Source organism: Corvus kubaryi, unplaced genomic scaffold (genome assembly GCF_017639235.1).
Source record: "Corvus kubaryi isolate FWS band 111438036 unplaced genomic scaffold, C.kubaryi_AGA036_p1.0 37398, whole genome shotgun sequence".
NCBI lineage: Eukaryota > Metazoa > Chordata > Aves > Passeriformes > Corvidae > Corvus > Corvus kubaryi.
The window spans coordinates 36,690,181-36,703,535 of record NW_024581137.1 but is presented as its reverse complement, the minus strand read 5'-3'; positions in this window follow the sequence as shown (position 1 = coordinate 36,703,535).

The window sequence follows — 13,355 nt, the reverse complement described above, 5'->3', positions numbered from 1 at the left end:
GGAAAATTCTTCCTTTCTCCAGACTTTCTCTCTTGATTCCAGGGTCTGGGGTTCCTGAGGGCTGGCCTTAGCAATAAAGACTGAAGCAAAGGTGTTCAGTAATCACACCTTCTCTGGGTCCTCCACCACCAGGGCACCCACCCCATTCAGTAGTGGTCCCACATTTTTCCTAGTCTTCCTTTTGGATTTGAAGAAGCCCTTCTTGATGTCCTTGACAACCCTTGCCAGATTTAGTTCCAAATAGACCTTAGCCTTCCTCTTTGCATCCTTGCATACTCTGATAAGGTTCCTGTATTCTTCCCAAGCAGCCTGTCCCTTCTTCCACATTCTGTACATGCCCTTCTTATGTCAGAAGCTCTTTGTTCCCCTTTGCAGGTCTCCTGCCTCTTTGTTTGATTTTTTACTCAGGAATGCATCAATCTTGAGCTTGGAGGAAGTGAATCATGAATATTACCCCGCTTTCTTGAGCCCCTCTCACCTTCAGGTCTCTATCCCGTAGTACTCTACCATGAAGAGACCAAAGTCTGCCCTCCTGAAGTCCAGAGTAGCAAGAATGCATTGATTTTTCTAGGAAGAAAGCAATATTTTTAATAGGATGCCTTAATGCTATTTTTACAGATTGTCATTGGAAGTATTTCATATTCTAGTCATAGCATTCTTCCAATGTTGATGGATTTATGTATTATACATAAAGCCATTAGATTGGAAAAAAATATCCAAAATCAGTTTTTAGTCAAAAGACTATTTAAAACTGTATTTTGATCCATTTTGCTTTTCTTATAGCATGGAATAAAATTGTAAATTTCAACATTTTTCACAGAGCAGAAATCCCTGGCTTTCAGTATTCCTGTGTAGAACAGCAAAGCCTTCCTCTTTAAACTCCAGAAGCAGACTGTTTTGCTTCAGTTGATCTTTAACAAGTTATTTTCTTTCTGGTCTTCACTCTGCATTACACTGGCCTCAGTGAAATATGCAAAGTGACTATCTTCTGATGAGCCATGATTCTATTTTCAGTGCTGCAGTTATCATTCAAGTCTGTCAAAACCAAATTGCAACACTTTGCAAAACAAGTACAGGAATATAAGCACAATCCTCAGCTGCATATGTCACGTTGGCACCACTTTCAATCCAGAAGGTATAGACTGGCTGTAAATTTCAAAGTGGTGCAGTATGTCCTGAATCCCATTTGCTGCAGTATGCTCTTCACCAAAACCTTAACATGTAGCTCTGTGCATTTCCTAATGTCCCCTTGGCTGATTTGCAGATTTGACTTGAAACACTGCCTGATGGCCTGGCTGACGCACTGTGGAGCTGAATATTGGGTTGACTTGCCTTTGGACGTATGAAAAATCTCTCCAAGCATCCTGCTTTGGGTTATTCATTACGCCCTTGCCAGCTTATTCATAAGACTGTGAAATAGCTTTTTACCAAAGACAAACCTGCAAGGAGGAGCAGAGTAATGGAGGTCAGATTCTGGCCAGCATATGATGAATGCTTCCCTGGTAACTATGATTCCATGGCAAAAATCAATCCAGAAATTTTCTCTGCTGCTATTTTATTCCTGTTCTCTGCAGCTGAGAGATTCGTTACAGATTGGTTTTTTATAACCAGTCATTTTAGGCAACTTTGCTTTCCTTAGAAAACCAAAAGCATGCATAATGAAGACTGATTATGTTCTGTTTAGGCATCCTCTGACCTTTTACATTCTTAGAAGTGTGTTTCTAATAACCATAGCAAGTGTTGAAAAGATGAGCTGCTCCATCTGAAATGCATTTGCTTTAGTGTCTTCCCCACTGAAGCTCTCTGTTTTCTATGCCTTTTGACACAGGTTCTGGTATTTCTCCCTTAAAATGGTATTCCAGACTGATAGTACCAGCTGTCCACCTTTTGTCCCCCCTACTGACTCTGGTGTGACAGATGGTGCAAACAGCCTGGCACATAGCTATTGGATCAATATAAGGGACAAAATACCTGCCAGATTGCTGATGACTAAGATGTTACATACTCTGGCACCATTGGACGGCTTAGCAAAAATGGCACTAGCCTGAAGGGAAAATATCCAAGATTCATTTTATTTTTGCAGGTTTTTTTTCACGATAACTGTTATTTTGAATTCTGGGGGAAAAAAATCTTTGAAAACCTCCTAGAATTTTCACCTCCCAACCACAAAATCACTGTAAGACTAAGCCTCCAGTCCTTCTGTTTTATTATAGCTGGATAACTTGCCATTGCCTCTTGTCAGCTCCACTGCCAGATCTCAGCTACGCTTTCAGACCTTCCAAGAGTTCAATGACTATTTTGTGGAGTAACTGTCCACTCTAAGTGTGGGCTTGAATACTTTTATTTTTACTCTGAGAATTCAAGCAGAAGCCTTGATCCCTTTCTCACCCAAGCACTGGAGGACTCCAAAGAGGAAGTGAATGCTTGGAGGATATTTGCCTTGTGTGACTTGCATAGGATTTTGTGGATGTTCTGCAGTATAGCTGGCAATGCCCAAGCTGGCAGACATGACCTGTTCTGTTCTTGTCAGCTCTCCAGGTGCTTGGTCACAGATTTGTTACTGCATCTTCAAAGTTTGTACAACTGACATAAAGAGATAACAGGTGAAAATCAAGAGCCCCAGTCTTAAGGTTTTGTATATGACTGAAAAGCATAAGAAAAATAGAATCATGTTTAATGATGCATTCTCAGTCAAGAAGAGCAAAGGAAATGGCACAGACTTGCTAGAGGCGTGGGAATGGGAGAGGGGAAGGAACAAGAGCCATCAGCAACCGAAAGCAAACTGTGAAAGTGCATTCTCATCCAGCCTGTCTGCACTTCCCTATCACTGCCTGTAAAGTTTGCCTCTGACAGAGTCAAAGACAGCTGAAAGTGCTTTGGCAATCCATGGCATCAGACCTCCTATTCACCTATTTCACCTCCAGAAAATCTTCTCAGTATTTCATAAGACAATTAAATACCTTCACTCTCTGGAGATAAGCAAAAGGATTCCTTTGGAATCCTGAAATTCTGGAATGAGCACTTTTTTCACTGGTTTTAACAAGAGATGAAAATAAGACTCATAGTTAATTACTAGAAGGCTACTTTCCTTGATTGCCTCCCACACACGCTCAATGAAGTGTTTAGGAATATCACAGCTTTTAAAGAAAATCCTGGAGGAACTCAGAAGCAGTGCTAGTGCTCCCCCCGGCCCCAGGGCTGCACTCACTCCATCTCTTCTGGTGTCTGAGGTGGACTTAGGTGCCACCTCTGATGTCTAGGATCCCCTAATGCTTCAGCTGATACGCTCTCCCAGTCTGCGTCTCCCTATACAGTCAGTAACAACCATAACGTGATTTTTAAGATGCAAGTATAGTACAGGTCTGAGCCTGTCCTTCTCTCTAGGGAGGAAGCCAAGGTCTGGCCTGTAGAAGGCATGAATTGCTTGTATCACTCTCAAGCGCTGATTTTATAACAAACAATCGGAATTCAACCCCTGGAGTCACACTGTTTGCTGCTGCGGGGGGTTCAAAGTCTGGTTTTCTGCTTGCCTGTGGAGATGAAGTGCAGAACTGGTGCTGGTGGCTGCAAGGAACAGCAAACAAGTAGCAGCAGCAGAAATTGATTTGGGGACTTTAGGGGTCAGAGAGGAAAAAGGAAAAAGAAAGGAGGTACAGTAACAGTGATGCCTGGAAAGAAAAACAAAGAAAACAAAGAAAACAAAGAAAACAAAGAAAGAAAGAAACAAACAAACAAACAAAGAAACAAAGAGAAAAGAAAGGCAGAAAAAATAAGAACACATGGAAATAAAACCAGCATGAGAAGAAAGCAAGAAGAAAACTGAAGGCAAAGCATATTGGGAAAGAAAAGAGGATATAAAACGTGGATAAAAGTAACAAGAGAGATGGAATAACCAAGATGGGGATTTATATTGATGGTAATTACCTGTCCTACTTCCCCTTGAGAATTCCTAAACCAGAAACCCATTAGAGTGATGTAGTCGCTCTGATTCTGGTCTCTGATCCAAATGCAAACCCATTCATAACTAGCCTGAGATATCAGTATTTTATTTTCAAACAAAATAACATAAAGATTTCTTCTAACTTGTCTTCATTTATTACATGACTATGTAAAAAATGTCACAGGGTAGCTCATCATTTTCATCAGCATTCTGTATCACTCAGAAATAAATTCTACCAATACTGAAATTAATATATATAAGGCATAAAGAGGAGATCTGAAAGGGGAAGAGTAAGTTTTTCTTGCATTACTCTCAATATTGTCTTGATTACATTTGTGTTCTGAGTTATTCCTTAGCTTGAACTAGACAGTCAAAAAATTTATTACCCCAGATAAAGAAGTCTTAGTTTCCTGAATCATCACTACCAAGACTGTCAGGATGTTCAATGAGTTCCTTTCTCAAGGTACTGTGCACTGCAGGAGCTCAGCTGCCTTACTTCCACCTCATCCACAAAAGTTCTCTTGCGCAGATGCATCTCAGAGGAGTAGCAAAGTGCACCTTCACATTAGCAGGGTTTGCAGGGTTCACACCCTGCTGCATCCCATTCTTTGGGGATGCAATTTGCCCCAAATGTTATGGGTCATGCAGGCTGGGGAGGTGCAGCCACAGTTTTCCAACTGTCTCACTGCCTAGCATCTTATCATGGAATCACAGAATGATTTGGGTTGGAAGGAACCTTAAAGATCATCTGGTTCCAACACCCCTGCCATAAGCAGGGATACCTTCCACTGGACCAGGTTGCTCAGAGCCCATCCAAACTGGCCTTGAACATTTCCACGGATGTTGTGGATTTCCATCTACAGTTTCCCTGGGCAAACTGTTCCTGTGCCTTACACTCTCACAATGAGTCTATCTTGGGGCCAGCTGGCATTGGCTCTGTCAGAGGTAGGGGAAGCTTCTGGCAGCTTCTCACTGTAGGCACCCCTGTAGTACGCCCACTACCAAAACCTTGCCCCACAAACCCAACACACCCCATGTTTTTTACAGGGAGGAAATGTGCATACAAAGCTTACTTGTATCTAAAATTTTCTCTTGGCTGAAAGAAAAAGTTTGTCTTTCAATCTCTTTCTTGCAGTTAGATTTAAAAATACTTTATCTTTCCTGGAATTCTTTTTATGTCAAAATACTGCAGCAGAAACATCACTTTGTTTCTGTGGCTACATGCTGGCTTTTATGATTAAAAAAAAAGAAATTTAAAAGCCCACTGAGAGAGGGTATATGCTTCACATTTTTACACTTGACCATTTTCCCTTTTACCTCATTGGCTTCAAAAAATGTACACATTGTAATACAAAAAAATAAATAAATAAAATAAAGACCTACATAAACTATTAAGAAAAAAATGGCCTAAACCTTGGTCCCTGGTATTTCATTTTGAAGGAAACTTTGGAAGTGTCTTCTTTCTGTTTTCATACTTAAAATTACAAAACTTCCCTGAAAGTTAGTTTCCACTTTCCCAAAGCTTTTTCTTTTAAATACGTACATTAAAAAAAATACTGCATCCAGAAGAATGAATGAGTTTTAAAATTTATTATTTTTGCTGTCATTGTTTATCATCATGTTTATCGGGGTTTTTTTAACTTAATCTTTTGGCTGGGATTTCTGATTTGAAGAAAATCCTAGCATTAAGTCAGAATGAAATGGTAAATTGCCTAATCTCGTTAAAAAATTGAAAGTCTTTCAGCCTGAATATTATTTAAAATAATAACTATATTTCTTTTCTTAAATTCTATTTTTTTAATTTATTGCCATGATTGAGGAGTTGGCTTACCTTTTTTTTTGAAGATTTTATATTCACTACATCAGCAACTAGAATGTATAAACAGATCTAGTATAACAGAGTTTCAGGAAATTATAACACTTCAAAAATCTTATATAATGACCAATTCAAAATGAAATTTAATTTCAATTAAACTTAATTTTAATTTCAAAATACTGAAGATAAGAAAATTTATAAAATGCTTTTTTCACGGAGAACATCTATTCCTTCATTTCAAAATGAAATGGATAATTTCCTCAGATCTGTTGGATGCCCACACAGAAACAAGGAGACACAAAAGACTCCTAAAACATAGATTTCTGCTGGAACTGAACTTCCCTGCTGTGGGACAGGCAAGCTCTGTCATCCCTGATGAGTCAGCTGGCACGTTGCTCTATGCTGTGGATGCCCTGGCCTCTGAAATTACAGACCACAAAGGTTTCTGTCCTTGTTTCTAGGGAAGTCCTTGAAAACCAAGCCATATCCAAGAAACATGCTGACTAAAAAGTGGGATATTCCCAGTAAAAAAAATGCTTTTATATGAAAGATATGCTTAACAGCTTTAACTGTAGCTCTGTCTGTGCTATCTTTGAGGAAAGAGTTTCCTATAGAATAAGCTAGAATTTTCAGGGCAGGAAAAGAAGCTACAACCTCACCCATCCTTTACTTGTTCCCTTGTTAAAAGACCATGCAAACCCTAGATCAGCGGCACAGGCAGAGCCTGTTGTTGAGCACAAGCATGAAATCAGCTTTTCCATGCAGGGCACGTAGACTTCCACTAGCCCCATTCCAACACTTCTCAGAATCATCATTTGTCACATGCAAGGAAATCATTTGGATACATATTTATGGTTTCTTGTGGTCACATGCAAGGTCACTGAGCTCCAAACCAGACACAGATAGCATTGTGTATCAACACCATAGACAAAAAAATGGAAGTTTTCCAGTGTGGTGTATACATACGTATTCACTGTCATCTAAAATAGTTACACACATTTTCCATCTTGTGGCAAGGATAAAGTGAATTCATCCACCTGGAGGATGGATAAAGTGAATTCATCCACCTGGAGCAAGAGCAGAATGGCGTCCTCTTACAACACCCAGTGTAAATACACCTCAGCCATCATGAATATATAAGAGGTGTTTTAAGCATGAGAGCAGTCTTCTTGAAACCAAATATGTTACTTGAAGAGGCTAATTAAAAGCTTACTTTTGTAGAAAGATACATGCAGGACATCTAGGTGTTTCTTCATTACATATGAATAAAAATGCACTCAAGTCTCCCTATAAAACATATACAGTGCAGTGGCAGAACTGCACATTTTAACTGCTTGAATAAATACCAACTCCAAGTTTGTTGCTCCTACTTCAGATTTGAAATCTTGTCTGTTTTCTCCCAGGTGGATCAGATAGCTAATTAAAGGTACTGCTTTGTTCATTTGCTTGACAATCATAATTACTGTTATTATAAATATCATGCTGCCTATTGGTTTCCAGACAACTTTCAGATATCAACAAATTTCCAATCAAGTCATGCATATAGGTATGAGAAGGCAGCTCTTGAAAGCCAAATAATTCTACAGTAAAAGACACACTCCTTCCCTCTCCTCTCAAGGTAATATGCTGCGTACATTCCTAATCTTTCTGCCTCTCTTGCTAGTTAACAGTGACCTGCTGTCTCTGTGCATAAAGATTAAAACTTGAATTAAAACATTACTCAGGGACTTGAATTACCCACTATGGATTTGCTGCCCCTGGACTTGATCCACTCCCCCAGCAAAAAATACTTACAGTGAAAAAAAAAAAAATCAAGCTGGGACAAGACTTCCCATTTGGTCCCTAATACCGTCTGAGAACATAATAACTCAATTCATTTTACCCTCCGATTAATGGAGCAAGCTCAAGTATTATAAGAAGCACTTTAATTCCCTCTGATATTTTCATTATGAATTCCTTTGTGGCAGAACTCATTTGCAATAATGCATATGTAATTTTGGAAACCAAAAGGAAATCCTGTAGCCTTCAGGACATTATTAACCTGCAGAAATGCTGAGGCACATGTAAAACTCAAATATGCTAGCACTAGCAACCTCTTGAAACATTTTAGGAATTGAATTGGTAAGTAAAGCTGCATCTCACTACTGGGAAGTTAAAATGGCTGAATAATGGTTAAAACCCTAATGGTATTAGTGACACTTAAGCTGTCTGCTCAGATCATTTCTAAGGATTCAAAGATATACACTGAAATATTTTAAAATGTTCAGTAACTTTATTATCTAAAGACATTAGGAACTGAATCATTTGCACCAGTAATAGACTTTCCCTTTCTCTCTTTTTTTTTCTGCATGGTCCATTATGTTTCTTTTTTAAACAGTGTTTGTCATCCACAGATATAAGACCTGATATTTTTCCAAAGCAAAAAAATCAGTCTTAGTTGACTTATGCTTCTTTTAATAACTACACACTGCTGTATTTTGAAGCCAATGTTGCCTCATTTCATGCAATGAGTCCAAGACTATTGTCTCCAGTAATTTATAGAGTTACATAAAATAATCAGTGTCAGATTTCACTTTGAGGTGGTGGCATAACTCTGGATTTGATATCTCTAACTCTCTGTAACAGGGTAAAATATTTTTATGTGTACTATTCACAATAAATGTAATCAGGGGCTGGTTAGGAAGTTAAGGAAACTTCCCTGCCTGACCATTTGGGGGGCACTTTGGCCATCACACTCCCACCATCAGAGATTTTTAACTGCTGGGCCCGAGGTCCCTTCACAACAGACAGCTCCAGTGAGCCAGCAGGTGCCTTGCTTGGCTCCCGACTCACCCCATTCTCACAGTCAGACAACCTTTCCTGATCAGCTCCACCCCGAGTTTTCCATAGCAGAGTCCCAGATCTCTGGCTCCTTTAAGTGATTTTATCATGGTGCAGCAGTAGAACAGCTGGACCTGTCTGTCTCCAAGGAGGGACCTTGGGCTTTTGTACCCTCACAGTCTGTGATAGTCCGTGATTTCCAGCTGGGCCATTGGCTCCTGCTGTGTCTTTGGGTGTCTGGTCACCTGCCTTGTTGTACAAAGAGTTGGCACCAGGTCACAGTCTCTTGCCTCAAGTTCCCACCAGCCAGAGCTCTACCTGCAGCTCACACTGAGATACCTGCACTTAAGGTATTCCTCAGCATTCACTAACCAGCAGCTACAACCTCCATCCACTGTGTGAGAAATAGTAGGGACCAGAAGAAACCTGAAGCATCACTAAGAAGTATTTTAGTCTGCTTATGTCAACTTTTTTATTTTAGCAAAAATCAATGCATATCCCATTTCTTGTTTTGAATCCACAGGTTTGTATAAAGATATCAAATACCCTTTGTGATCCAACCCAGAATAAGAACAGAAGAATTTTCTGGTTCAGAGCAAGAATCCACCTAACTGATGGAGATAACTAGGAAGATGTGAAAACAAGGAAAATGTTTAACATCCTTTCCTAATTTTCTCATAGACTCAAACTCCTTTCATTCAGGGTATTTCCTAAACTTGGCATAGTATTGCTCATTGGCAAACTGCAATGGATTTCTTCTGTAAGTACTTTTCCAATCATTCTTTACATATATTCAAGGCTCCTTTTTTCACAATGTCTTTTGCAAGTATTCACACAAGACTGCTGTCTCTTGGCTGCAGAATCAGCTGATTTTGCTTGCCTTGAACCCAGCTTCTAGTGTTGCCTGAAAGATTATTTAATCTCACCTCAGGAAAGAGACATGTGAGGAGTGTCCCTTGCTGATGACACAGAATGGAAAAATCTTGCTTAAAGTTCCTGCTGAGGGGAAAAAAATCCAGCACTACTCAACATCTCTTGGAGAACCTTGGTGGTCATGAAGAACCTGGCCTTGAAAATAGGCTTTTCCCATGGGGCAACACACTACAGCCCAAAGGTCAACACTATGCCAATATCTGGCAGGGAGAATTCCCAGTTAATAACACAGCAGAGGACAGGTGCAAGGGGACGGCACCTGTCACTGCCTTTCCTCCCAATGGATATGGCCTGTACAACATGGTGGGAAATGCCTGGGAGTGGACATCTGACTGGTAGGCTGTGCATCATTCCCCAGATGAACTTCACAGCCCTAAAGGGCCATCCTCAGGCACAGACAGAGTGAAAAAGGGTAGGAAAAATAGCAGGAGCTACATAACTATACAATGAGCATAGTTATACAGAGCTACGAATATAAGAAAAATAGAGAAACAGCAAAAATCTATAGGCATCACTAGTAGTTGTGGTTTTTCCTGTATTCTTTTTGGACAAATTAATTTTTCTTTTCTCACTTTAAGCCATTTCTAATTTTGCAGTTGTCTTTTGCATCCTAAGTCATCTCTTCCATATCGAGAAGCCCCAGACAGCTCATTTATTCCTTATATCAGAGAACACACATTTCATCATGCTTGTCACCCTTCTCTGAGCCTGCACCAGTTCTAAGTCATCCTTTCTGAGATGAGGGGAGTAGAGTGCACATGATATCCAGCATGGAGGTAAATGTGAATGTGTACAGGGCAAAATTCACCTTTGGTGTCCTATCTCCAAATGTACTAGAAGTTTGAACTGAATATGCATGATTTCTCTGAGAGACAAATGGGAAATAACCTGTCCTTCACCAGTTATCATTTATTCCTGACAAATTTTAGCTGTCAGGCATGAGGTTTAAACAGTTGCGCAGTTTGTTTTGTAGCACTAGTCGTATAACTGCAAATACTACTCTTACTAATAGTAAACACCTAATGTCATTGAGAACATTTTTGATTTCTTGACAATACTACTGTCCTGTAGGAGGCTCAGTTTGACTTCTGAACTCTGCAGATATGATACAAAATAATGAATATAGTGACATTCCTGGTTTCTGGACACCTGGTCCAGCTCCTTGGGTTCTTTGAATAAATTGGTGCAAAATTCCTAAATTCACCTATAATGTTAATCACTGCTAAATTAGTTTTATTTGATGCTGTACTATTTCAAAAAAACAGTCCAAAATCCTTTATAGAAGGTCAGCATTGGGTATGAAACCACACTGAAATGAAAATATTAGAATGGTAGGGCAAGAGATACAAAGATCAAGGAGCAGAGCCTCATTAAAATAATTGTATCATTTTTATTTCTGAATTCCTTGCTGTTTCAAGGACTGGTTGATGAAAAATAAACAAGACTTAACCTCCAGTTCATGCTATGATTAGTCATTATCTCTACAAAGATGTGATATAGTTCTGTCCAAAAAGCTGGAGTTCTAGTTCACAGATGTGTGAATTGACACAGGCAGGTGGCCAGAACAACCCCAAAACCACAGTTGAAATGAAAACAGTAAATTTGTTTCATTACCTTGCTAACTGGAGGATCCGGATGCTGCACGCGGGCAGCAGAGACACCCCAGTGGGAATGCCGGCACCGTCAGGCTCAGCCCAGTCCTGGCAGGCAGTGGGGCTGCTGTTTGCACCCATTTATCAAGGGCCCACCTGCATGGAATTTACCAGCACGCTGTGATCTCCTTTGTGCCTTTTATGATCTCTGAGCTTTGGCCTCTCTCCCAAGACAGGGAGCTTGAGCATGTCCATGAGAGGGCCCTCAAGTCTCTGCAAACTCCTACGTTATCTCTACACAGAGATTCTACTTCTCAAAACAGACAGAGGATAAAGAGCTGTAGGCATTTCCACTTCCAAGTAGGTTTCCATCACTGATATTCTCCAAGCCCTGGTATTCCCAGCTGCAAGGTCACTTGAGCAATTCTACCACCCTCTTTGCTATTCTTCTGCTTTTAACCTTTCCTCCCAACAACACAAAACTTCACTTTTCTCAAAAGCCAGTTTAATTCTGACATCTACATGAAGTAGAAACCTTCCCAATCTTCCTGTGAACTGAAAGACCTCCTGGATCTCAGCAGCTGAGTCATGCTCAGAAATCACAGGACTTGGAGTGGCAATCATAGCATCCCACTTCAAGTGCTGGTAGGTCACCCACTCTCTCTTTGTAGACAGTGGTGAGAAGTCCTGTAAGACACAGGTAGTTTGGGTCACTCATGCTCCAAGCCTTCATCTGTCTGTAAAGGGAGCCCAGGCCAAGTGACTCAGAAGTAAACATCTATTCTGCACACCTGATCAGCTCCTGACCCGGACAGATCCAGGCTACATGGCAGCACACATTGAGCCTCCAGCCTTCTGAACCTATCACAGGAGCCTGACTTGAAGCTGCTTTGCTCAAAAATCCACTTGTGTGCTGGAGCAATACCTTGATGCCTCTTGTAGGCACAGATTGTGTCCATAACAGTAAATGAAGCAGTGCCAGCCAGCGCTGCAGGAACCCAAATGTTCGTACTGATAAACTGTTGGAGACATTCATGGCATGCTTTTAACTCTAACTGGCATGTCCCCAAGCAATTTCCTCAGGAAAATGAAACAGCCAGTACAAGCCAAGTACAGTTTCTGAAAGGCTCAGGTAAGAGAACAATTACACTCTCTTCAGGATGAGGTAATAAATAATCTGAGTTTGCCTTAATGCCATAAAAGGATCCTGGATCTGCTTAATTTACAAGATAGTCATAGCAAGCTGGATCCCCAGACCTTGTCCTGGATTTGTTGAGGGGTCACTGAATTCATGATGCTTCAAAAGAAATATTTCAGGCTATTGACACTAACGCTTTCTGATGAAAGCTGGGTTTGTCAGATATCCTGGGCATAGCTAGTGCCAGATCAATCACTCTGATTCGGGAAAAAATTATTCTCATTTTTATATGAGAAAACTGAAATTTATCTCAATTCTGAACCTGAAACGCATCTTATTTTTGACTGAAGGAATCACTAATAATGATGTAATTCAGTCTTTAGAGTTTGCTCAGACCTTGGTCTTATCTAGGATAGTCAGTAAAAATGTCAGTCAACAGACCAATGTTCACAAGGAATGGAAATAAATTACTGAATCATTTAGGATTGTTTATTAAAACCATAATTTTCTATCACAATTGAACCTAGCTAAACTGAAACTGGTACCTAAGACTAGTCTTTGTTTTAATTTACACCAGTCATTTCAAGCATCAGCTTAAAACTGCTTTATCTTAACTCTCTTTTCCACACACTGAAATTTTCATCTAGCTTTGATCATATCAGTAAATCATCTCAATGTCTACTTACTCTGATGTTTATTCAGGTTTAGTTCTATATCAATTAGTTCAGTCTTCAGGGATGTTGGAGCTGAGACTAAATTCAGCTTTTTAAAGGTCAATGCACAGCCACTCTACAAGTTATTTATACAGAAAATTAATTGCATAAATGTATGCACTTTTAGTAAATAATCCATTTTATACTGCTTTAAGAAATGCATGATTGACATGAATATGTCTCTTGGCATATTAATCTGCTTTATAAATACTGGAAATCATAATTACTGGAGGTAAAATGGCCATAATACAGATGGAGAAAATATGTTAAATAGAAAACTACTGTCTGTGAGTGAAATTTAATTATTCTCAAGAAGTCTCAATCCTGACATTGTAGAAACCATGCAATCCCTTCTGAATACAACTACAGATTATAAAGCCAGTACTTTTCCCTTCTAATGGTA